Below are 26,453 nucleotides of genomic sequence, written 5' to 3' on the forward strand. Positions count from 1 at the left end.
TTAAGGTGTTAAACTTTTGGTATCTAGAGATGATGAGTTTCCGACTTGGTTTCCCAAATAATAAACTACAACCAAACATAATTGTACTATTTTTATCATATTAAGATAAAAATATGCTAACTTTTCAAAAAATCTTAATTAATACTATACAAAAAGAACATTTAAAATATATTTATTAACTCAACATTCTAAACTGTTATATGGTTTCCTTATGGTCTAACCTATGAGGATTTCAACTTTGAATCTCACGTTTTTATATATTATTTCATTAAAAAAAAAAAAATCACTAATTGAGCTACACTGTGTAGACAACATTTTAAACTAATAGATTATTATTTTTTTAATACAATCATTTTAAAATTAAATAAATCAAGATTTTATGAAAATTTAAATAAATAAATAAAGTCTCCATCTATGAAGGTGACAAATTTTCCCGGACAACCAAAAATCACTGAAATGTGATATTTTTTTCAAAAATATATAGCAGTAGGAGTGTTTGAATCATGTTTTGATGGTGAAAATTGGTTATCATCATCAAAAACCTCTAGGGAAACCCAGATCTTGAAGTTTGACTGATGTAACTTGGATTTACAAAAATTCAGCCAGATTTTATCAAAATCTTGCTAGAATTTCCATGATTTTCCAGCAAATTTGAAGCTTAGTTAAACTATAACATAAATAAATAATATTTTAAACATTATTGGAAAACTTTAATCTTATTAAACAAAATATAATAATAAATTTTTAGAGATGATAGGGCTTTCTTATCTGATTTTTGAATTACATCTTTCGTTGGGATCTTAGTTTTCTTAAAAAATTAAAGAAATAAATAGATAATATTTCTAAAAATTATTGAAAAACTTTCATATTATTAAACAAAATGTAATAATAACATTTAAGAGATGATAGGGCTTGCTTATCTCGTTTTTGAATTATATATTTCTGCTTTGATCTTGGTTTTCTGATTGATAAAACTAAGACCAAACCAAACATAATTGTAAAATTTTGTATCATATGAAGATAAAAATATGCGTAGATTCCTCAAAAAGTTCTTAATTAATACTATATAAAATTTATTAAGTCAAATTTGTACTAATATATCAATTTTAGAATAAAACAAATTACATTGATTTTAAATAAAATAAATTAAAATTTAAAGGAATAAATAAATAATAATTTTTTTAAATATAATTTGAAAACTTATTTTATTAAACAAAATACATTAATATTTTTTTAAAATTAATTAATTAAACAAAGTAAAACCCAAACAATAGTATTTATTTTCCTTATCTAACTCTAAAACATCGTATTAAATACACAATATTTAAGTATATTATATTCCGTGTGCTTTGTTAGAGGGTGTAAGTTTGGAGGGGTGTCGTTTATTACCAAGGGTAGGCCATACTTAATCACCATCAATTAGAGGACTTTGCATCACACTATCATGAATTCATGCAAGCTCATATTCAAGAAGAAACTACACATGCTAAGGGAGAAATTTGAACATAGAAACGTCCCCCCTTAGACATGGAGGTTCTCCCTGAATAGGAAAATTAGATTCGAGGCACAGGACACACAAGAGGACATTTCAATAAATATATGAAAATTGTTGATCTCTATTGGTAGATGAAATTTATACTAAGTTGCATGCTCTTAGACAGGCACAAGCATCAAACAGATATCCCCCACTCCTATGAGTACTTACATCGACATTTGAGAGACTTATATACAAGGATGGAGCAAACTGAACAACATCTCTATGTTCCCCCCTTAGTGGGGAAAATATTTGAGGTCTCAAAGGAGCCCATACAAGTTGAATTCTTAGATTTAGATCACTCTATCTAGTTTAGTTATCATGTCTATATTTTATGTTTCCCATGCTGTAGACTCTTTACTACAAAGTTGTTTAGATGAGTTTCTTAGTTTTGTTCTATTTACTTTGGTCTCACCTAGTACATAGTTGACCCCATCCTCCCTACAGAGAGTTAATTTTTGGATCTGGTCAAGTCTCCCTGGTGAGGGACTAAGATAATATATTTTAGCTTATCTTGTACTCTCTAGTTTTAAAGGCAATAAACTTTTCACTTTACAAAAAAAGAGTATATTAATATTTTTGAAAAATTAAAAGGCTATTTGTGAATATCGAAATAAAGTGAAGTCAATTATATGACATTTTCAAATTTTATATATATACTTTTTACTCATAGTAGGGATTCTTAAATTTAAACTATGAAATATCTATAATAAAAAATTTCAAATTTTTATATTAATAATTGCATCTGAGTGCAATGGATCTATGATTCGAATCTCTTAGAGGGAAATTTCCTTTGCACTTGCAGATATGCTACTAGGAGATTGTTTGCCAAATTCGTCAAATTGTTATCAAATCTTTGTCAATCTTCCTTTTTGGTAACCACTTCTCATAAGGGTTTGAGATCTAGTTCAAGATCTCAAGTTTTATTTAGAGATCTTAGTGAGTATTCCCTCAGGCATACAACACCTACTTTTTCAAGGTAAGCAGTTGGATGATGTTGATCCTTAGTTTACAACATTGGTAAAGATGTCATTGTTTTCATTGTTCTTCATATACAAGGGGGGAATGGAGTTAAACCCTCCTCCTCTCATACATTTTCTTATAAATATGTCTTCCATGCTCAAACCCCACCCAATTTTCTTATAAAGATAAACCTAAATGAATCCTGAGCCATTTTTGATCAAAAAAATGAGGAACTTCACTCCCTAGAAGTATCTCATTTAGGTCTGTAGAATCTTCATCATCTATATTCAGAGGCATCAATAATATGTCGTTTTAATAGCCTCTCTCCTTGCATGATTAATCTCTTCCAATGGATCCATACCATATGGACTAAGAATTGTAAGGTTATTTTCTACATAAGAGGACTCTTCATTGTATTATTTGAGAAATTAGAAGATTATTTCAAAGCTTTATCTAAAGGGAACTACTTTTGGGGCAATGTTGAAGTGTTTTTAACCCCTTGGTTCCCAGAATTTGACCCGTCCACAAATGTCATTAGAAGATGCCAATATAGGTCAGGCTTCATAATTTCCTGCTAAATTGTGGCAGTATGCAATCTTTCAAGGCATTGGAGACTCTCTAGGCCATTACCTTACATATGGAAGGATTTGTGTTGAAATCGATATCAATAAAGGGTTGTCAAGCCAAATTAATTTAAAAATTGATGATTTTCACTAGAGCAAGGCTCTAGACCATAAAAATATTGTTTTCATTGTTTCTTTTGTCGTCAAACATGTCACTTACAAAAACAATTCTTAGTGTTTAATTCTCAACAAAAGTAAAACATCCACAATTCCATATCTAAAAATTGGAAGCCTTGCAACCCTCCTCCTATGGAGGACAATGCCTCCTCTACATCATACAAGGATCATGAAAATTTTGATGATGAAATCCATTCGGGGGACAAGGTCCAAGACTCAAGCCCTCAAACATCTCCTGCGGCTCCTATCATGGACCATGATCCTTTGACAAACATATATATTAAATAGTTATGCTTCTCTAGGTATATTGAAATGAGAACATGAGTTAGATTCTTTGGAATCTTATAAGGAAACCACTTCTAAATGCAATGATAATTTGCAGATCGCTTTGATCAAACCGCCTTCGAAGGGTTAGGTAAAGGTTTCGAAAAAAAAAAAGGAAAAAAAGGGAGCCTCGAGGATTAGCCCCAATTTGGGTGATTCTCCTATCTAGTTGTTTCTTCTATTCCTTGACATTTACTTTGGTGTTATGAATATCGTTCATCTCTTCGTTGAGATCATTAGTATAGGGAAAACTACACCAAAAAATGAGACATGATGATAAATGATGTAATTTTTATTTATTTTTTATTTTTTAGATATTTAAAAATATATTTTAATAACAAAAAAAATAAAATAAAAAATCATCAAATTTAAAAAATAAAAATAAAACATTTAATAATTAAAATGTGACTTATAACTAATTTCCTTAAAATAATGAGGTTGTGGACTACATAATCTATCACTTTCAATACAACCCATTTATCTATTTTCATTTTTGAAATAAAGCATCCAATAGTCAAAATATGCCTTAACAATAGTTTCTAATAGTTTCTAGAAAAATGATAAGGTTGTTTTGTAATATATTTATTTTTGTCAATATTAGTATAAATGCGCCTGCTTGGGAAATCTCAATTGGCAATGGTCATGGAAACGCAGTCTCACCGAACCGAAAGTCTTGGGTTCAAATCTTGTGCTATCCTCCCTGATCCGGGTGAGAAGTTGGACATGATGAAGATGTAGTCCTAACAAGCTTACAAAAAAATATATTAGTATAGATTCATTTTAAGAGGGAATATAGCATGTGTCGAGAGGAATCAAATATCATCAAGTGCAAACATCTTCTAGATTACAAATTTGGAAAATAAATGGCATCTCTCTTTCTCATCCTCTGATAGGTCCCAATGAATTTGTAATGGTTTTTTTTGTGTAATTGTTCATTGTTTAAATTGTATTTTTGAATTCTATATAGAGTACCTAACTTAAACTTGTAAGTATAAAAAATCTTTGTTGGATTTCAGGGATAATTGGCATAAGAAATATATCTAAAAAATACGCAAAATGTAAAATAGTGGGACTACTTCAAACATTTTAATTATAAAAACTTTAATTTTTCAACTTTTCTATATGATATATACATAATTTGGAAAAAGATAGTTTGTATTATCCACAATATTATATAAATCTTCTCTATGTTTCGAATCCCAAGGATTCATCATTAGGACAAAAAGTGAGTCTTAAAATTATAAAACTATAAAACCTAAAACTAAGTTAATTAATTCATTAGAAATGAAAATATATCACAGAAATAAATGGCTCAAAAATAAATAAATAGTAATTAATTATTAATAATAAATTAATTTTATTTATTTATTCATTCTAATAAATAAATAATTGTTATTATAAATAAATAATCATTAATAATAATTAATAATAATTTATTTATTTATTTTTCTTAATAACAACTAACAATACATTCATTTGAAATGAATCATGAATAATTTAATGAATCAATAAATAAATTATTCATGGTTAATAATAAATAATAATTAATAATCATATATGAGTAATTGGTAATTAATTATTAATAATAATTATTTAATTTACTTATTAAAAATAATTTATTATATATTTATTGTAATAAATAAAAAATTAATTATTATTGGGAATAAATAATTATTAATAATTAATTAATTAATACATTTATTCATTAATAAACTAAATAATTAATTAATTAATTAATTAACTAATAAATTTATAGAGTCTAAAGCTAAAAAATATATAATGTTAATGATGGAGCTAAATTTTATTCATTCAATATTTATTCATCTTCTCTTTTGTCATTTGACTCTTCTTTCATTCACTCACCTTTTGTCCTGATGATGGATCTCCTTTGGGATTCACAACATCGACAAGATTCATATAATACTATGGATAGTTGGAACTATATTTTTCCAAAATAAGGCCACAAAAGCTTAAAATCTAACATTGTTTCCCTGTACAGAGGGGATACATGGAATGAGATTTGTTCTCTCGAGAATATAAGGGTCAAAATTGAAAGAAGAGTCGTAGACCTGCTGTCATGCGGAAAGAGTCAATTTTGCGGACAAAACCGACCTCCCTAGAAAACAAGGATTTTCTAGTGACAAACAAAACAATCAAGCACTATCTTTCCCTAAATATGCATTTAAAATAAAAGCAACCAGGTGTTTAAGGCTTACCTCTAGTCCAACGCTGTTTGTAGCAGCCAAGCCTCTTCGATCCAGATGAGCTCCTTCTCCTTGAAGCCTGCATTCACTAACAAGCAAACGATTACATAGCACCTGAATAACTCATATAATAAAACATATTCATCATAAAGACCAAGGAGTTTATGAAACAAATTATATATAACAACTTGTTGAGAAAAATGAACTTAATTGTATTAATTGGAAACAAAAGAAACCATTACAACCAGTGCCTTGGTGTTGTGCAGGTCCCTCCCAGGGTCCAACAAGAGTTCTCCTCTACTTTGATCAGCTCAGCCACTTCCAAATGAAGCTAAGAAAGGATTGGGATCTCTCCTCTCAAGCTCTATAAGGGAGTCCTAATTTCAGCAGCATCTACCCTTAGGAATGTTCAGCTTTCAACCTCCCCTCCCTCTGGCCCAATGCCTGTATTTATAATGCTTTGGAGGAAGTTAAACAGGTCCACCATCAATGGGATAAGCCCCTCTTTCAAAGGGATAGCTCCCCTCTTCATGGGATAAGTTCCTCTTTCATTGGGATGCATGAACCATCTGGAGGCGCTCAATCCACGTCAAACCATCTTCTAGAATGCTCTAGAATCGACCACAAGTAAGTTTTTTGAAGTAAAACTTGTGCCTTTTGACCTTTACAGGAGTACGCACCCACCCCTTTACAGATAGAGCGTACAAGTACGCAGGTATTATGTACTTGAGGTGCGTACACGCAGGTAAGAGTAAGAGAAACTACGTAACCAGAGTTATATTGACTTTTAAAGGCTTTCTCTCTTTTTTGGAGTTTGACATGAGGAGCAGAGGTATAAGACTTGCCAAGGAGGACAGTATGGTTATTGATGGAGCCATACTAACTGCAAATAGTCATGGTGAAAAATTTTAGTGTAATAGATTGCCCCCTAAAGTGCGAGGTCTATAGTAGATTAGGGTTTCATATCATCTAGGAAGGGTGAAGCACTTTATCATTTCGAGGATTATCTTATGGAGAGCCCAGTTGGAACCTGCAAATATTCAACACAAAATACATATATGAGATCATATCATCGCTGAGGTAGGCATTCCCATACTCAGATCAAAAACTTTAACTAACAAACTAACTACTGCTCTGATATAGGAATGATTTCGCAGTACATCATAATCATAGACACATGTAGACACAGTATGGACGCAGCCATCTGTTTATAATTAGTCTACTATATAATGAATACAAAACTCCTCGCAGCCTGGATGGCGGAAACTAGATCCAGCGTCTTCATTTCTACTTCCCGAAATACTACGATTCTATCCATGCGAATAAATGAGTTGATGTCGAACATGGTAGAAACCACTTGATTATCAGTCAATGATGTAAACTGTTAACAAGTGTGAGAGAGACCACTAGTGATGTCAATGGTTCTCAAAGTACCCAGTAAAATCCATGAGATGTGAATGAATGTGTTGATGTCGAACATGTCACGGAATCCTTCGATCGAAAGTCAATGATGTAAACTGTCGTCAAAGGCGAGAAACCTGCCATTGAGGCATGCAGATTTCAAGGTACTGACGATTCCTAGATCATCTTTCTAGATAATGTGCTGATGTCGATAGAAAGCGATCCGTCATAGGCATGCCCACAACACAAAATCATAGATCAAGTTGAAGAAATGTAGCTATAAGGACTGACTCAGGGATGGTCAAGATGGATGACAGATATTTTGCAGATGAATAGTTTATTTGCAGTGACCTCTTGAACACATAACGACACAACAGATGGCTTGGTGACAATTGACCCAAAGTTAATACCCAGAAACTGGCTGAAGACTTTCAATGTGGTTTGATCAACTGTTAGGCAAAGGATTTCCCAACCCAGGTGAATGAAAAGTGTCGTGTTCAAGAGTGGTGATAAGGTTTCTTCGAGACAAAGGATAACAAATAGGCTCATTTTCCTCTCTTTTCCCCCACCATTTCTGGCAAGTACCTCTTTATTTTTTACAAGCTTTGAGGAGGATAACATTTGCTTGATTATAAGCTCATCCTTCGGATGAGTCAAACTTAGTTTAGATTCGAACCCTAAGAAGCAGTGGTTCGTTCCTGTTTGTAATCGAACAGGTCCTTTACTGTGAAATTTTAACGAGTCTAGTATAGGAGAAACTCGGCGTTTTTTAATTTTAGAGAGTCTGAAAAACTTAAGAAGACTCCAGGGTTGACCTTTTTCGTAAATTTGTGTCTCCCAAGCCCGAAAAAGTATAAAATAATACTTGAGAGAACCGCTTCATCTTTACGACCAAGGAGTACTTTCATGATTAGTGTCTCTGATCTGAAAAGTAAAAAGTGATCAAGGACACGTCGTTTTATTTCCAATATCGAATTTGAAACGATAAAAATCCAGCAATCTTTTCATGTTTTTACGGTCAGAAAAGGGCTATAAGAGGACCGTCTTTTAATTCCGTTTTAACGAGTGTAAAAGAAACGCTCGGTAATCTTTTCATGTTTTAGGAGTCAAAAAAGGGCTTAAAGATGACTCTGATGTTTTTGTTTGTAAAAAATGACAATTTTCCCTGAAAATCCTTTATCCTGCACAAAAACCAACACATTACTCATACCTGTTGAAGATAGATAAAAATACTTTGAAAAATACCTTTTCATGGTGAAAAATAAACAAATTTACCATTTATTTACCCAAAAAACCTATAAAAAGGGCTTTTACCAATTCATTTTTACCATTTTACTGTTGAGGAGAGAAAAAGGGCTTTTGGCAAGAAACTTCCCGTGGACATTGCGGAGAATCTGACCATCGAAACCGAATGCCGTCTCTTCCAGGTAATTTACAACATCCTCCTCTTCAATTTCATCCGTTTAGAATTCTTTTTTAGGCCCCAGATTTCATTTTTTGGAGGTTTTGGGGTTTCAAAGACCGCCTCTCGGGGTACGCAGGCACCACACTAGGGACCCGCGTACCCCGACATTTTCTCAGTTGGAAAAATGTCGGGAGTACGCACCTTGCCTTCAGGGAATCTGCGTACCCACGCTCTGTCCCTAAAGGCGGGGTGCGTACCCCGCGCAACAAGTTTTTAAACCCCAAATTCTCCAAAATGGACCAAATTTTTTTTATTTCATGGAATCTAATGGATGTTTTTTGGCATGTAGATTGTTCACCATGCTTGATTGGCATGAGAGAGAGCACAAAGATGTTGATTTGGCCGCCATTAATCATCAACCGTCAATTGATGCTTTGAAGGCATGCGGCCTTTATAAATACTGGGCCATACCTGGCATGAGGGCCCAAGTGAACTGTCTAGAGTGGCTGGTAGAAAGATGGAACATTTAGGACCAGTGTTTTTATATTGGAGGGCACCAGCTCGAGATGGAGCCCACAAATATTTACTTTCTCACTGGTTTGCCCTAGAGAGGCGAACACTTGACTCTGTTCGGGACTAGGCCGGGTGGCCAGTCCATCGCTAGTCTCCGACTAGAGTGGTGTAACACTCAGTCTCAGGAGAAGGGGATAGAGATCAAAACTATATCCCGTCCTGAACTTAAGGTAATTTCCTTTACAGTTACCAGACGTTGCGGGGTTGCCGCCTTACACATTGCTACTGGATCCCAGATGCGGATGGCTATTGATTGCTATCGAGGTACCATTTTCAACGGGTGTGATGCTGTGTTGGCCAATGTAAAAGGCCAACTGACTAGAGCCAAAAACGGAGAGCTAAAGATCTTTGGATATGGGGCTTTAGTTGTGAGTTTTGGCTTAGAGAGGGTTCCGATGCTGATCCCACAGCAGCTCACTGTTGAGGCTGGGCTTCCTCGAGAGCCCAAATTGATGCGATGGGTTGCGGTTATGGCCCGTCATCCTGATGAGGGAACGAAGGTTGTCCGATTTACTCCGGAGTACTTTTGCTGGTTAGAAGACCAGGTCTTTTCTATACAGGATTTGCCTTATGCCGGAGTTGATTTTCGTGGAGATCGGGACATGGTTCTTCCACCGGGAGAACAATGGGATGATACAGGTAACTTCATTTTTCACAAGTTTTTTAAACTATCTATTTTTTTTGTTTTTATATCGTCTCAAAACTGATAGTAATAATTTTCAAAATGCAGATGTAGGCCCATGACGTCCAGCCAATCTCCGGCCTTACGAGAGGAGACTACCAGTTGCAGCGGCACCGGCCCCATAGGACGAGGCCACAGAGACTTTGGCTGAGTTGGAAAGTGACCTAGAGCGTCTTACAGCAGATATACCGGAGACTACCATAGATGATATTCCAATCAAGCTTCAACACTATGTAGTCAGGATCCCAGGACCTTTTAGGAGTTTCTTGTGTAGGGTGGCCCGTGCAGTGGTGTCATATAGAGATCATCACCAGTGATTGGATGGTCGTTTTGTAGACACATGTGACATTTTGGTTTTTTGTACTTATCATTTTTGCCGATCATAAGGTGTTTTTCAACCTATGATCGAAGACGATGTTTTTTTTGACACACTCCTATCTATATATATCATTATTACCGCTTATCTTGTAAATCATGTTATGGAATGGTTTTAAATTTACATGTATGATTATTGCAAATGTCTATTTAACATTCGAGAAGCAATTGCATCTGCTAATGTATTTAAAGACCTTGGAATATGTTGATATTCAATGTAATCAAACTCACGTTCCAAGAGACGCACTCTCAAAAATAACCTTAATAACACTGGATTTCTAATGGCATACACTCTATTAAGTTGTAATACAACGAGTTCAGAATCTAACCTCACTATCAAACTCCGAATCCCAAATGAAATAGATTTAGACAATAACTCAGTCACTGCACTCTATTCGGCAATGTTGTTTGTTGTTTAACCGAGGCTTACCCCATGCATAGATACTAACTCGTCAGAGGGTGAATAGATAACCCAAGCTGCGGAAGAGATATTCTGTGTACTACGACAAGCACCATCAGCGAAACCAATGTATGTTGGGAGAGGCATCGACATCTGCATCATCAAAAGTAAAACCAAGATAAGCTAGAATAATGACGAAAAAACACACTCTCTAGGCTAAGCACATTGTCTAAACTCACAAACACACCAGCTAGAAAGAAAAACTAACCTAACTAAAAATCTCCATACCCATCTTTTAAGCATAATACCTCTTCAAGTAAAGACCATTTCTGGGTTTACCCAAAGAGTCCCCGTCAAAGTCTACCAACTCATAGGCCCCTTTTGCTAGCTTTCGCTTGACAATATAGGGCCCATGCCACATAGGAACGAAATTTCCAGCACCTAATTTATCATTAGCTTGATCATATAATAACACTAGGTCTCCTTTCGAAAAATTTCGAGGGGTCACATTTCGATCATACTGAGCTTTCATACGTTTTGCATGATTCTCGATCGCCAATGTAGCATCACGTCGATTCTCATCTAATTGAGATAAGTATAATAAACGCTTTTCCTCTTCGGAAGTAGCTGGAAGTAACTTGATGGCCATTTGTAGTGACGGGATTTCGCACTCAATGGGTAGCACAGCTTCCAAACCATAAACTAGTTGGAAAGGAGTGAACCCTGTTGATGTTTTCACTGAGGTTCGGTACGCCCAAAGCGCTGAAAATAACATGTTGTGCCAATTCGACCGATGAATACCAATGATTCGTCATATCATGATGACTAAAACTTTGTTGATAGACTCAACCAGACCATTTGCTTGTGGATAATAAGGAGTTGAACTATCATGACGCAAACCAAGCTGGCCTGTAAGTTCTGTCATCATAACGTTTCGAAAATGGCGCCCATGGTCAGAGATTATCGCTTGTGGGACACCAAACCTAGCAATTATATGATTGAACACGAAAATTGCAGTTGTCTTGCCGTCTGCCTCGAATGTAGGCATCGCCTCGGCCCACTTAGTAAAATAATCTACCGCAAGGATGATGTACGCATGCTCCTCGGCCGAGTGAGGGTTACATGTAATAAAATCGATACCCCATTTGGCAAAAGGACCAACGACAATTATAGGGTGGAGAGGAGCAGGTGGAGCGCGCATCTTTCGATCAAACACTTGACAGTTGTGGCATTTTCGGACCGCAGTAATACAATCTTTAAACAGGGACGGCCAGAAGTAGCCAGCGCGCAATATCTTTTGGGTTGTGGCATACCCAGACATATGACCGCCACACGCTCCAGAGTGACAGTCATTTAGAACCCTTTCAGCTTCTTCGTGAGTTAAGAAACGTTGAAAAATAGAGTCCGCCCCACGGCGATAAAGAGTATCTCCAATAATTTTGTATTGTTGGGACTGGAATCGAATTTTCCGACGTTCCGACTTTGAAGCTTCGGGCCGAAAGGATTGGGTCTGGAGATAGACGATGATATACCCATACCACGGATCTAAAGTGCTGATTAGAAACAAAGATTCGTCCGCAATGGGCTCCTCTGCCACAATTTCCGTGTCAGCACGCAGGAAGTCACACATTAACTCTGCAAAAACTAAAGATTTCTTAGACTTAGATTTCTCAAACTCTAAGTCGAACTCCTGCAGGATAACGACCCATTTAGAGTACTTGCCCCCTAGCAATTGTTTGGTCAAAATGTAGATCATAGGGTTGCAATCCGAAATGACTGTAGTTTTACGGAGTAAAATGTAGTGACGAAAACGTTGGACAGCTTGAACGGCTGCCAATGCCAATTTCTCGACATGTGAGTATTTTAGCTCAGTGGAATTTAACGTCCGACTAAGGTAATATATCACATGTTCCGTTTCGAATGCATCTTCCTGAACTAAGACCATCCCAATGGTGGAATGAGCGGCGGCGAGGTACAAAAAGTAATCCTGGTTGTAGTTGGGAGGATGCAACAACGGTGCATGGGTCAACGTGTGTTTGAGTGCATCAAAAGATTTCTAAGCTATCTCATCCCAAGAGAATTGAGCGTTCTGTTTCAACAACCGTGTAAAACCCTTTGTAACCTCGACGTAGTTAGGAATGAATCATCGTAAAAAGTTTGCTTTCCCCTGCAAACTTTGGAGTTGGCGAAGACTTGAAGGAGGAGGCAATTTGATGATAGTTTCTACCTTCGAGGGATTGACGCGAATGCCGGCTTTCGAAACTACAAATCCCAGTAATCGACCTGTTTCTATACAGAAGACACATTTGTGTGGGTTCAACCGAATACGATAATGCCTACACCTCATGAAGATTGCTCGTAAATGGACAAGGTGATCAGCTTGATGTAATGAATGAGCAGGCAAATCATCGAGATACGGTTGCACAATGTGTTTGATGTCATGAAACGCATAAGACATCGCCCTTTGAAAAGTTGCTCCGGCATTCTTTAGCCCAAAAGGCAATTTGCAATAAGCAAATGTCCCCCATGGACAAATGAAAGTCGTTTTTGGTTGATCGGCAGGTAGAATATTGATTTGATTGTAACCGGAAAAACCATCCATAAAGGAAAATATTTCGCTGTCGGCACAATCATCAATGATTTGATCGATATAGGGTGTTGGGTAGTTGTCCTTTGGACAAGCTCGATTAATGTCCCTATAATCGATGCATATTCTTATTGTTCCCTGTTTTTTGTTAACCGGAACAATATTCGATACCCAATCCGTTAACGTGATCGGATAAATGAAACCTGCTTTCAACATCTTTTCAACTTCTGCTTTAATTGCAGCAGCTTTTCGCGGGTGAATCTGACGCAAACATTGCGGACGGTTTTAGCATCTGGGTAAGTCTTGATCTCATGAACAACAATCGCGGGATCAATTCCTGGCATTTCCTCATAGGACCAGGCAAACACATCGCGGAATTCTTGAAATAGGGCCTTGTATGTATGAATTTCGTCATCTGTACACGAGGCACCTATATGAATGTTTTCAATAATTCCAGGCTTAACCGAAATGTCAATGGGAATAGTTCGAGAGATATTTCCCAAATTCAGCTTTGAATCAAGATGTTTCATGGGATTCTAAGCTTCCTTGACATATTCAGCTGTAAAAATTGATGAGAAATTATTTTCAAAATGATCATCCTCAGGTAAAAACGAAGATCTATGATGGAGATCGTCCCATGGTAAATCATCTATACATAGGACTTCACGAAGTTGCTCGTCAGATGAAACAACTTCGGGAAACACTATTAACTCTGAGGTTGATGTGAAAAGTGATTCCTCACGGACCACATTCATTAGGTCGATTTTGGTTGAACACGGGTCGGTAAAAGACTGCACGGCTTCATAGGCAATTTCATATGTGCTCAAAGGCATAAAATTACCAAATGAGTCTATTTCAGATTCAGAAGGAACGATCCAAGGATCGTCATAATAAATAGTGTCTGATGTAATCATATGAATGGTTTCAAATGAAGATGATGCGTTGAGTGGAGGAAAAGGAAAAGTTCCCAGTAAACCGGCATCTTTAACTAATCCTACTCCAACATCCTTATATGGGATAGTCGTTTTACCGACATGCTGAATACTCTCTGAAGAGGTTGGGTCGGATGAAAAGTAAGCCAGCTGGTCTATTGTTACGATCTTTCCATTATGTGGGAACTTTATTACTCGGAAGACCGATGAAACGACCGTTGTCATAACGTAAGTCCAACTTCGACCCAAGAAAAGGTTGTAGTCTAGAGGGGCGTCAACCACCTCCACATCTAGACTAACGGTTTTTCCTTCAACCCCTATATGTAAATCCTGTAGAATGCCAAAAGGACGAAACCCACAGCCATCAAAGGCCTTAAGAATTGTCGGGGATTGATTAAGTGAAGGAGAACCAAGCGATCTCCAACACTGTATCGACATAATACACGTTGAAGCTCCCTCATCAATTACAGTCCGATGAATAGGCCTGTTTTTGACTATCACTGGGATCTGGAAATCCATTTGATGAGGCAAACGCGGTGTACTATTTTCTGGATCAAAGATTATTAGGTTTAGGTCCTGAACATCAACAGCTCCTATAGCCGACAAAAGTAATTTGCGTTGTGCTGGGCATGATTGCAACACTTCCAAAGCCGACATTGCTGAGGGTGAAACAGCTAAGTCCTCAACAATGTTATAATTCTGAGCCACTCTCGCATGTGGATTGAAAGCAGACCTTCGAAGTACACCCTTGGCGGGCGGTTTGATTACTAAGTCTGGGTTAGGCTTCTCGATCTGTAGTGGATCGGAACCGGGAGCTTAGGTTGATGGATTAGAATGAGAAGATTCTGCTTCTTTGCCATCAACAGGACTTTTACTACCATAATCTTGCGATCGAGTCGCAATCCTTAAATGGGACATCATCAAAATGGGTTCTTCATTGGCACTCGAGGAAGAACCTATCATTTTGCTATCTTTTGGAAATGGATCCTTCAAGACAGCAGGAATTTGGGAACCTTTGACGATTTTCGCAACCTCGGCTCGATGAGGGCAGTCTCTTGTAAAGTGTTCCTCTTCACAAATAAGACATGGATAACGAGGTTTGCGCTTTTCATCATTGGATTCTGCTTTTTCAGTTTTCTCCTTTGGAGTTTTGTCTGCTTTATTCTTCTTCTTCCCTTTCTTCTTCCCACCGGATTTTGACTTAGCCGTAGATGACTCTACAGCGTGAATATCGGCGGAGAGTTCAGCGGAAGAATCGCCCGTCGGGGAATCAGGAAAGGTTATGATAGGAGAAGAATTCTTGGAGGATTTCTTCTTGCTTTTAGTTTTCACCATACCAATCATGCCATCAGCAGCATGAGATCCCAAATGAGCTGCAACGATTTGATTTGACTTTGGAAGATCTGGGATTTTTTCATGTAACGTACCTGACTGAGTATAAATTAAGTCAAGGTACTGTGCTTGAGCAATCACTTGCTCCTCAATAACTACTCCGGCCTTAGCTACATCTTCAGTAATCTTCGGTAACAATGATTTAACAAACCATTCAGCTAAGATCTGGTCCGGGATAAAAACTATCACTAGCCGCCTTCGACGTCTCCATTCATGAATATGATCGGAAATATAAGTGGATGTCGATTTCTTTAATGAAGTTAGTAACTCCGTGCCATTATCATATCTGACTGGCAACTGAAAATGAGTTAAAAACGAGGTAGCTAACTGGCTAAAATTATAAAAAGAGGCCCGTGGTAACTCAATGTACCACTTGGCCGCAAGACCAATGAGAGTGCACTGGAAAAGACGTAAGCGGATCGAATCATCCGAGATGGAATTAGAGGCACACCAGAGGTGGTAAGTCATCACATGATTCGACGGGTCCTCTCCAGATTTACCCTCGAACTTGGGAATGTCACTGGGCAACTTATTCGGCATTGGCGGCCAAAACGGAAGATAATTAATTAGATCGTTCATTAGGCGCGACAAGTCTGGTAAGTCCAAAGTTGCAATAAACGGTAGCTGCCGATTAGGATCCCTAAAACTCTGGGTCATGAGACCAGCCCTAGGAGGAGGATATCCAAGATAACTAGGAATAGGAATCGCATTCGGGATATTGTATCCTCCTGGAAAACCAAGATTAACCAGACCGTACTGGGGTTGTTGTTGTTGTTGATAAGTGTACCCAGGATATGGTTGATACTGGTAAACTGGTTGCTGGACAGCAGGACCGAATTGGTATTGTCCCTGGTACGGTTGATAAGTGAATTGTGGTTGACTTGTGACAACCGTACTTAAACCAGGTTGTCCTATAGGCATCTGAACCGTAGTTTGAATCGTGGATCCAGATGATGGTAAAGATGTCTAAGGAGTAGATACAGGAACAGTAGAAACCGGAGCTGTTGATACTCCAGAAGTAAGTGGGGTAGATGGAACAGATGTTGCGGCAGTTGCAGCAGTCGTTTGAGATGGAGTACGAGGCGAAATAGGCCCAGACTGAGAAACTACCGAAGGTACAGAAGTTTGAATATTAGACTAGACTGGTTGCTGGGGTGAACCAGAAACTAAGGGTTGTCCAGTTTGAGATGACAACTGTACATTTGGCTGCAACACATGTTGAACTTGCGATGGATCCCACACTATGTTCATTCCGGGGTATTGACCCATAACAGGTTGAGGATATTGAGATCCATAACCGGGTAGAGGGTAGGATTGATAACTGAAAGGCACATTTCCCGTACCTTGAACATAAGATTGACCTTGGGGTGGTTGGAAACCTTGGTTCGAGTACTGACCTTGGGGTAGATACCCTTGAGGCATGTACTGATACTGAGGTTGCCCCCCAGATGCAAATTGTGTACCTTGAGGTTGCCCCCCAGGCGGTAACTGGCCACCTTGAGGTTGAGAATTGGGAATAGAACCTGACATCATAAGAATGTCTTCTACGCTCAACGGCTTTGCACCATTGTTTCCAGTGAATATCCTTTGTTCAATGGGTTGAGGAGATGCTCCCGAAAAAGTACCAGAAAGTGACTGATACCCAGAGGGAACAGAAGGACCGCCATACAAAAAAGATTCAGGCGATTGAGTAAACATGGACGACTGACCTGACATATTTACGGGAGTATAAAAAACCCTAGGTGGATAAGGAGCACGAGGTGGTGAAAAACTTAACCCTGAGTTGTCCAAATAATTAGTTATAGAAAGATACCAAGTAGTACTTCTAGGTGGACTGTAGAAAATTGATTCACGCTCCCTTAGATCAATAGTAGGTTGATTTTCAGGGATAGGGATGCCTATTTCTTCTTCCGGAGCAAGTTTTTCAATAGCCATCAAACCAGAAGGAATATTTTCGGTGATTACTCTTTCTACCCTAGGTGAATCAGGAGCACTAGAAGTTGGAGAAACTAACCCCGATGTTGGAGTAACAGGTTCAGATATCTCAGGTTCTTCGCCTATATCACTAGTAGATGAAAAGCTACCAACAAGTTCAGAAACCGAAATAGCTTCAAGATTATAACCTATTTCTAGAGTTTGGTAATCAGGATGAACAACCAACGAAGACTCTCCTTCTTAAGGTGACCCAACTTTACTGCCACTAGGAGTTACGAGGACTTTCAAACCTTCGTAATGGCCCGGGACTTCTTCAGGAGGTTGGCCCCGAAGTCTACGGGACTTCCTCAACAAATCAGCCACGGTTACAACCTCAGGAGACTGGCCCCGAAGTCTATGGGACTGTCGTGGTAATTCAGCCACAGCTAAAAACTTTTAACTACTGCACACACAAACAAAGTAAAATCTCAAAGCAAACCGCCTAAAGTCTCTAAAGAACCAAACAAATTCGAATCACACGCCTAAAGAATCTAGGGCATAAAACCACACACAAACAGTAACTTTCTGGATCGAAAACACTAGTTGGTGATGAAATCCAACATCGCAGAATTCAGCACAGAAATGGCGGGTGGAACAGTTACCCCGGCAACCTGCTTAATGAATAGACTGGACCAAGTTCCTCCACTTTAACCGTCTCGAGTGAAGTGAAACCCCCAAAAAATCCAAGTGAGTCTAGCCGACGTCTGCTCCGGGTACAGTGGGATCTTCCCTCCACCGTCACCTTAGGAAGAATCCTAAAGATAATAGTCACTAAGGTCACCAACAGCAACAAATATACCTTGGGGAACAGTCTATGATCCGATACACGCGCAAGGGCAGAGTAACAAGCTCAATCCCCTTGCCGGCTCCTTGACAATAATCCAAGGTTTACCGACAAGTGACCCCAGGCTCCTCGACAATGGTTAATCCGAGGTTTACCGTTTGTAGTACGTGCATATTTGGCGTCATTCCCAATGAAGGAGGATTGATTCCCTCACTGGTTCGGGCACGATCTCGTGCTTCTCCTTTAAGAGGAGCTTTCCTAGAGCATAAATGTAACAGTTGGATTTATCCTACCGCAAGATAAGCTACTTGTTTGTTTTTACTGTCTTGGAGAGTTAATTACTCTCCTACTCCAAGACACTAGCCTGATCTATGTTGGTGTATCAGAGCCCTAGTAAATAAAAAGTTACTAAGTTAATTTTACTTTAAGCGTTAATTTTTATGGCTTTTCTTTAGGACAAAAGGTAGCGGAGATGAAACTTATGATGTGTAGACTCGACTCAAATCCACTAAAAAGATGCACCTAGGATGAAAAACAATCTTTCCTTTTCAATGAATTCCCTAGCTAAGAGAGTTGGAGAATGCAAAATTTATAAAGACAACTTTCTTCGCAATGAAAATCAAAGAAAAAAACTCTTTATCTTTTCCAAAGCACACAACACAAGACCACTAATTATTTCACGAAAACTTCCTTTCTCTTTTCAAAGACTTCAAACGCTACTAAAACAAACTTTCCTCAAAAGAGATTTTGTATTTTTCCTATTTTAACAAAGCATGTAAAACTACTTAACAAAAATCAATTTTAAAATCTATGAAAATCTAAACGAAATTTACCTAAAAGCAAATCTAAGAGAAATTTACCTAAAAGCAAATCTAATGAGGTAAAAGCCTACAAAATATAATTCCAGGATGTTTTACTCGGTTACAATTCAACCAAGGACTAATTCATGCAGAATCATAAATCAGTCAAAAACAAAAATAAAAAACTCTTGTTCTTTTTCTTAAGAATGAAATTCGCAGCTTAACCAACAAGCCTTATCGAAATTCTGCAAAGAGACAACACAACGGTAGGTTTCTCAAACAAAGGTGGATTTTACGAAAGGTCCGACTCTTAAGAAGACTGAAAAGACTAGGGATATCCAAGGTTTTACAACTTCTAAAGCCAGAGTCACTACAAGACCAATACAAAAATTAAACCTAGGGCTAGAATTTCTATGAACTTCACTAAAACCCTTGATGCTAATGAAACAAGCTTAGATGAGGACTTCTGACAGGTAACCAGTGGATCTGGGCAGCAATAAATAAACTATAAACAAAATCTAATAGGTAAAAAGGAAAAAATTGAAATTTTCTAAACTTTTGACAGGGTACGCAGGCAGCCTGTTTGCACAGGTCCGGCCATGCTCTGTGTACAAAGCAGAAGTGGGTACAGGTACGCACTGTGCTTAACGCAGAGGGTGCGTACTGCTCTCAAAAACAAGAAAAATAAAAAACTAACTCAATCCTAAGCTATTCCACCCAAATTCAAAGTCAATCAGTCAAAAACTAGAAAGAAATCAACTTTTCTCAAATCAAAGTATCAATCAAAAGAGAAATCAATCAAATCCATGGATTCCCCAGTATGGTCGCCATTTTGTCATGCGGAAAGAGTCAATTTTGCGGACAAAACTGACCTCCCTAGAAAACAAGGCTTTTCTAGTGACAAACAAAACAATCAAGCACTATCTTTCCCTAAATATGCATTTAAAATAAAAGCAACCAGGTGTTTAAGGCTTACCTCTAGTCCAACGCTGTTTGTAGCAGCCAAGCCTCTTCGATCCAGATGAGCTCCTTCTCCTTGAAGCCTGCATTCACTAACAAGCAAACGATTACATAGCACCTGAATAACTCATATAATAAAACATATTCATCATAGAGACCAAGGAGTTTATGAAACAAATTATATATAACAACTTGTTGAGAAAAATGAACTTAATTGTATTAATTGGAAACAAAAGAAACCATTACAACTAGTGCCTTGGTGTTGTGCAGGTCCCTCCCAGGGTCCAGCAAGAGTTCTCCTCTACTTTGATCAGCTCAGCCACTTCCAAATGAAGCTAAGAAAGGATTGGGATCTCTCCTCTCAAGCTCTATAAGGGAGTCCTAATTTCAGCAGCATCTACCCTTAGGAATGTTCAGCTTTCAACCTCCCCTCCCTCTGGCCCAATGCCTGTATTTATAATGCTTTGGAGGAAGTTAAACAGGTCCACCATCAATGGGATAAGCCCCTCTTTCAAAGGGATATCTCCCCTCTTCATGGGATAAGTTCCTCTTTCATTGGGATGCATGAACCATCTGGAGGCGCTCAATCCATGTCAAACCTTCTTCTAGAATGCTCTAGAATTGACCACAAGTAAGTTTTTTGAAGTAAAACTTGCGCCTTTTGACCTTTACAGGAGTACGCACCCACCCCTTTACAGACAGAGCATACAAGTACGCAGGTATTATGTACTTGAGGTGCGTACACGCAGGTAAGAGTAAGAGAAACTGCGTAACCAGAGTTATATTGACTTTTAAAGGCTTTCTCTCTTTTTTGGAGTTTGACATGAGGAGCAGAGGTGTAAGACTTGCCAAGGAGGACAGTATGGTTATTGATGGAGCCATACTAACTGCAAATAGTCATGGTGACAAATTTTAGTGTAACACCTGCAATTTCAGAAAAAATATCGTAACAATAACATTATTCATCCGTTCGCTCGTGTAAGGCATAGGCTTCTCAGTCAGTATAACGATAAATCATCTTTAAAATTAAGCTTGGAACTTATCGGTCGAGAAATTAGAAAAGCTTGTTATGCATTAGATAGACTTGGTCATTCGGCTGTTACCTCTCACTTAGAGTTACCCAACATCATTGATACGGATTTATGGAGAATAATTGATGCAAAGATGCACTTAAGGCTCAAAATGAAGGCCAGGTTGCTCATGAAAGGTAGTCCAAGAAGCTCTCTAGGTTAAGAAACAATCTTTGTAGAATTGTTAGACGACCTATCTCCCAACATTGTTATTAATGTTGAGAGTGAGCTAGGTGATTTCAATTTTGTTAATAGAGAACCTAGGCATATGATAATAAGGGTAGAAACCTCAAAGGTAAATGGTGAAAATGTTTATTGTGGTTGTAATAATAAGGATAACAAGAGGATGGAGGGCATCAATAATTTGGATAGAAAGAATACATATAATGAGGGCGACATTATTTTCTATGGCATCAAATCTGGAGGCATTGATTTTGGAAGCAATAGTATAGTCCTTGTTAATAAATTTGACAGCATCGACTTTGACATTGCAAAGAGAATCTCTGAAATCAATAGTTTAGATAGAAGTGTTGAAAATAGCAACAAGAAATGATAAAAAAAGAATCAAGAATATTTCAATTTTAATTTTTCCTTGAACTAAAACTGAGAATTAAAAGTTGAATTTAGTCTCACTAGCTGGTTGAAAAATAATTAATTAATTCATCTTGAGTTAATTAGTTGGAGAAATTCAAGTTAGAAGTCCTTCTGAAGTCATGCAACAGTTTCCCCTTAAATTAAGGAGATTATCCCTTAATTAAGGAGATAAGGTTGAGTTATATTTGAGTTGTAATTAGTTAGCTCAGTTTACTGAGTTAAGTCGAGTTAAATTAGTTCCAAACTATTTGAGGAACTAATTGTGAGTTATCATTCAGTTGATGCATGCATGCACTCAACCAGTGTACTTTAGATAACTGAAGATTCACTCATCAAAAACTCATGCATGTTTGTTCTGAGAAAGACCCAGTTGAGCTAAATGTCAAGGACAGTGTACTATCATTTGCATGTTTTCCCCTATAAAGGAAACTCATGCATGCAAAAGGATTAATGCATAGGAGGATTACGCAGTTTTACAGGGTTGAGATCAGTGTGAGTGATTAGTGTTACACTTGGTAACAAGAGGATCACCCAGGAGAAACTGCGCAAGGAAATAGGAGATCATGAGGGCAGAGGAGAAGGTCAATTCTGAGATATTTCCAACTTGTAATGATAATACAGATAATGGCGTTTTTTAACTGAGGCTTTCCCCTAAGTATTCTTCTGTGTTTTCATGTGCATTGATTCTGCTCTTGTTACATGTGTTCCACTTGATCTTGCTCAAATATTTTAAGCTTCCGATAATAGATTGTAGAAGTAGATTAAAGTATTTTTCTTTAGTTATATTGCATTATCAGGTTAATCTACAGTCATAATTTCTACATGGTATCAGAGCCAAGGTTATCGAAACTGTGAACAATATACTGAGAAGAGAATTCGAAGTTTGAAGTTTGGGGTTGCAGGTGCAAATCGAATTCTTATCATACTTCAAAGTTTCGCCAATGGCATTCTAAGGCTTGAGACTTGAGTCTGCTTTGGAAGGAAACTCGAATTACATAGCATGGAAAGATCGCATGGAGGCTATATTAGAAGACAACGCTTGAAGGATTTCATTGATCGAGAAATCCCAAATCCAGCTTCAACTAACGCACAAAAGTTGGCTGAGTGGAAGAAGTGTGTAGTGAGGGCGAGACCGATAATCCTTGAGGGAGTTCGAGACCATATTGTCTCAAGTCTCCATGGGAAGGATACTCCATATTCAATGTGGAATACATTGAAGGACCTCTACCAAAACAGTAAGGACCAGAGGAAATTGGCGCTCAAGGATAAGCTTCGAAGAATCAAGATGGAGAACGACGACCTACTATTTCCACATATCTAAACAAGCTCACCACCTGTAGAGATGAGCTTAGTAGTGTGGGAATAACTACTGCCGATGATGATATGGTGAGCCTTGCTCTCCTTGGCCTTCCAAAGATCTAGAATAGCTACCAGCACTTTGTGAATGGAAGGGAGAAACTGTGGGATTGGGAACAACTATGGTCGGATCTCATGTAGGAGGAGATCAGGAAGAGCACTCGAGATGGTTCTTCATCCAATGATGATGATGAAGAAAATCTAGCCTTAGCAAGTAAGGCAAGGAAAGGGAAGGGGAAGGCATCCCATTCCGAATCGAATTCTTCTCATGGAGTTAAGAAGGGTGACAAGTCTAAAGTGAGATGCTTTAATTGTCACGAGATGGATCATTATGCGACTAATTGCCCATCAAAGAAGTCCAAGAAGGGATCCTCGGTAGGATCTGAAGGTGAGGCATTAGCCTCTCAGTTTGAAATGGAATTCACCCTCATCGCAACATGGTGTCATCGATGATGGGTTGTGGTTGGTATCTTGACAGTGGAGCCTCATTCCACATCACCGGCAATAAACGTTTATTCAGTACCTTGGAGGAGAAAGACCTCAAGATAAATATAGAGATGGGTAACGATGAAAGTTATAGTGTTTTAGGAGTGGGCATGGTTTCTTTTCAGAGGGAGCATGGAGCTCTTATCACCTTGAGAGATGTGAAGTATGTGCCTAGACTGAAGAAGAATTTGGTATCGATCGTGATGTTGGAGGAAAAAGGCTACGATGTTGTCTTTAGTAATGGAAAGGTTTTCCTTAGACACATCACCACGAGACAGGTGAAACAAATCAATTCACGAATCAAGAACCTGTATTCTCTTGAGGTTTAAGATGCATGCAAAGCCTTGAGGAGCAAGGCAAATGTTAGAGACTTGGTGGTTGAGAGGGAGAGTAAATTACCTCTCAACATGCAGTGCCAGAATAAGTCTTAGACAATTGTGGAGGAGCCACAATTGGAGAAGTCAATAGAGGGATCACATGCAACCATACCTCCAGGTGTGAGGTGGGGCGATGTGAAGTGATAGTCTCAAGAAGGCTAAAATTGGGCAGGGTCCATTGAGAGGTTTTATCTCATGGACCGTACCTTGCTACGGGAGCCCAAAGAAAATAGTAGCAGGAGGAATCAGTGGGAATGAATAAGTCAGAGATCAAAGTGACAGAGGCTAGAGCAGTCAGATACTGAAGAGTGCAGAGAAGGATTGACAACAATGCAGAAAGGCTGAGTCAGTAGAAGCGCAGAGTTTTCAGTCAACAGAGGTAATAGTAGTCAGAGACTTTGATGACAGATGCATCATTTTGATTCAGGTTGGATTTTATTTTGTTTCTGGAGTTGTTGGAATGTCAACACTTGAGAGAAGTGTTACATGCAGAACATTCCAAAGGTTTAGGATCAGGATCGAGTTGAATTCCTTTCTTGTTGTGAGGGAGTGTTGAAAATAGCAACAAGAAATGATAAAAATAGAATCAAGAATATTCCAACTTGAATTTGTTCTTGAATTAAAATTCGAAGTTAGTCTCACCAGATGCTTGAAAAATAATTAATGAATTCATCTTGAGTTAATTAGTTGGAGAAATTCAAGTTAGAAGTCTTTCTAAAGTCATGCAATAGTTATCCCTTAAATTAAGGAGATTATCCATTAATTAAGGAGAAAAGATTTAGTTATATTTGAGTTGTAACTAGTTAGCTTAGTTTACTGAGTTAAGTCCAATTAAATTAGTTCCAAACTGTTTGAGAAACTAATTGTGAGATATCAATCAGTTGATGCATGCATGCACTCAATGAGTGTACTCCAGATAACTAAAGATTCACTCATCAAAAACTCATGCATGTCTGTTCTGAGAAAGACCCAATTGAGCTAAATGTCAAGGACAATGTACTATCAGTTGCATGTTTTCTCCTATAAAGGAAACTCATGCATGCAGAAGGATTAATGCACAGGAGGATTATGTAGTTCTATAGGGTGTGAGATCAGTTTGAGTGATTAGTGTAACACTTGGTAATGGGAGGATCACCCAAGAGAAACTGTACAAGGAAATAGGAGATCCGGAGGGCAAAGGAGAAGGTCTTTTGTGTAATTCTCAGATATTTCCAACTTGTAATGATAATATAGATAGTGGGGATTTTTAGCTGAGGCTTTCCCCTGAGTATTCTTCTATGTTTTCATGTGCATTGATTCTTCTCTTGTTGTATGTGTTCCGCTTAATCTTGCTAAAATATTTTAAGCTTCTGCTAATAGATTGTAGAAGTAGATTACAGTATTTTGCTTTAGTTATATTGCATTATCAGGTTAATCTATAGTCAAAATTTCCACAAGAATATTAAGGACTTCTTATAGCAACAACTTTGTCAGTAAGATCATCATAGAGAGCTTCTTTGAAATCAGGAATTTAGATAGTGGATTAAGGAATCCAGAAAGTGAGGGCAACATTGTTTTCTCTAGTTTTGGATGTAGCGATGGTTGCTTTGATAATGATACAACATCAATTTCCACGTCAAGATTCTTGATAGCATAATTTGCAACATTAAGGATTTGGAAATTGAACGCAACATCTCCAAGATCGAAAATGGTGGCAACAACTCCATGAAGGTCAACATCACTAGAAAGCATAAGAGCATGGATAATAAGGATAATAAGGGCATAAGTAATGAAGGGAATGATTACAACATGAATATTGAAATTAATAGGGATAGTTCTAAAAAATCTTATTTTATAGTCAGCCTAAAAGTTTGAAACCTTGAGAGCAGTAGAATTAGAGAAAATAATAAGTTAGTTTTTAAAAGTAAGGAATTTAACAGAGTCAACAACCTTGTTTCAAAATTTCAACCTAGAAAGAAGGTGGTTAGTCTTCTTACGAGGAATTGAGTTTGGAAGCAATTAATATTCTAAGCTAAGTCTTGGGATTTGCAGTTCCACCAAAGAATATTCCATTTGAAAACATCATTTGTAACATTGAGGATGGGATTCAAGGCCTCTCCTTAGAGGACAAGGAAGTATTAAGGCAGGAATGTTCCCTCATAATGAGGAAAGCCAAACCCCCAAAGAGTAATTTAAATAAGGATGAACAAGTTGCTCTTAAGTCCCTTCGTAATAATGACAAGATTGTGTTCTTACGGGAGATAAAGGAGGAGCGGTTGTTGTTTTGGATAAATATGATTACATTCATAAAATGAATGAGCCTATTAGTGGCAGTAGTTATAAGAGGCTTAACACCAACCCCATACCAAAAAGGTCAAAAAGGCACTTTTGGAGTCCAATATTGATGATAAAATAAAAAAGAGGTTAAATTCTTCTTGTGATATTATCCCTAGAATTTATGAGTTGCCAAAAGTCCAAAAGGAAGGGGTCCATCTTAGAATAACAGTCAATACCATTGGATCCCCCACCTACGAATTAGCTAAATATGTTGCTAAGATCCT

Source organism: Pinus tabuliformis, chromosome X (assembly GCF_031772625.1).
Source record: "Pinus tabuliformis cultivar Carrire ecotype Pingquan chromosome X, CPIR1, whole genome shotgun sequence".
In the NCBI taxonomy this organism is placed as follows: Eukaryota; Viridiplantae; Streptophyta; class Pinopsida; order Pinales; family Pinaceae; genus Pinus; species Pinus tabuliformis.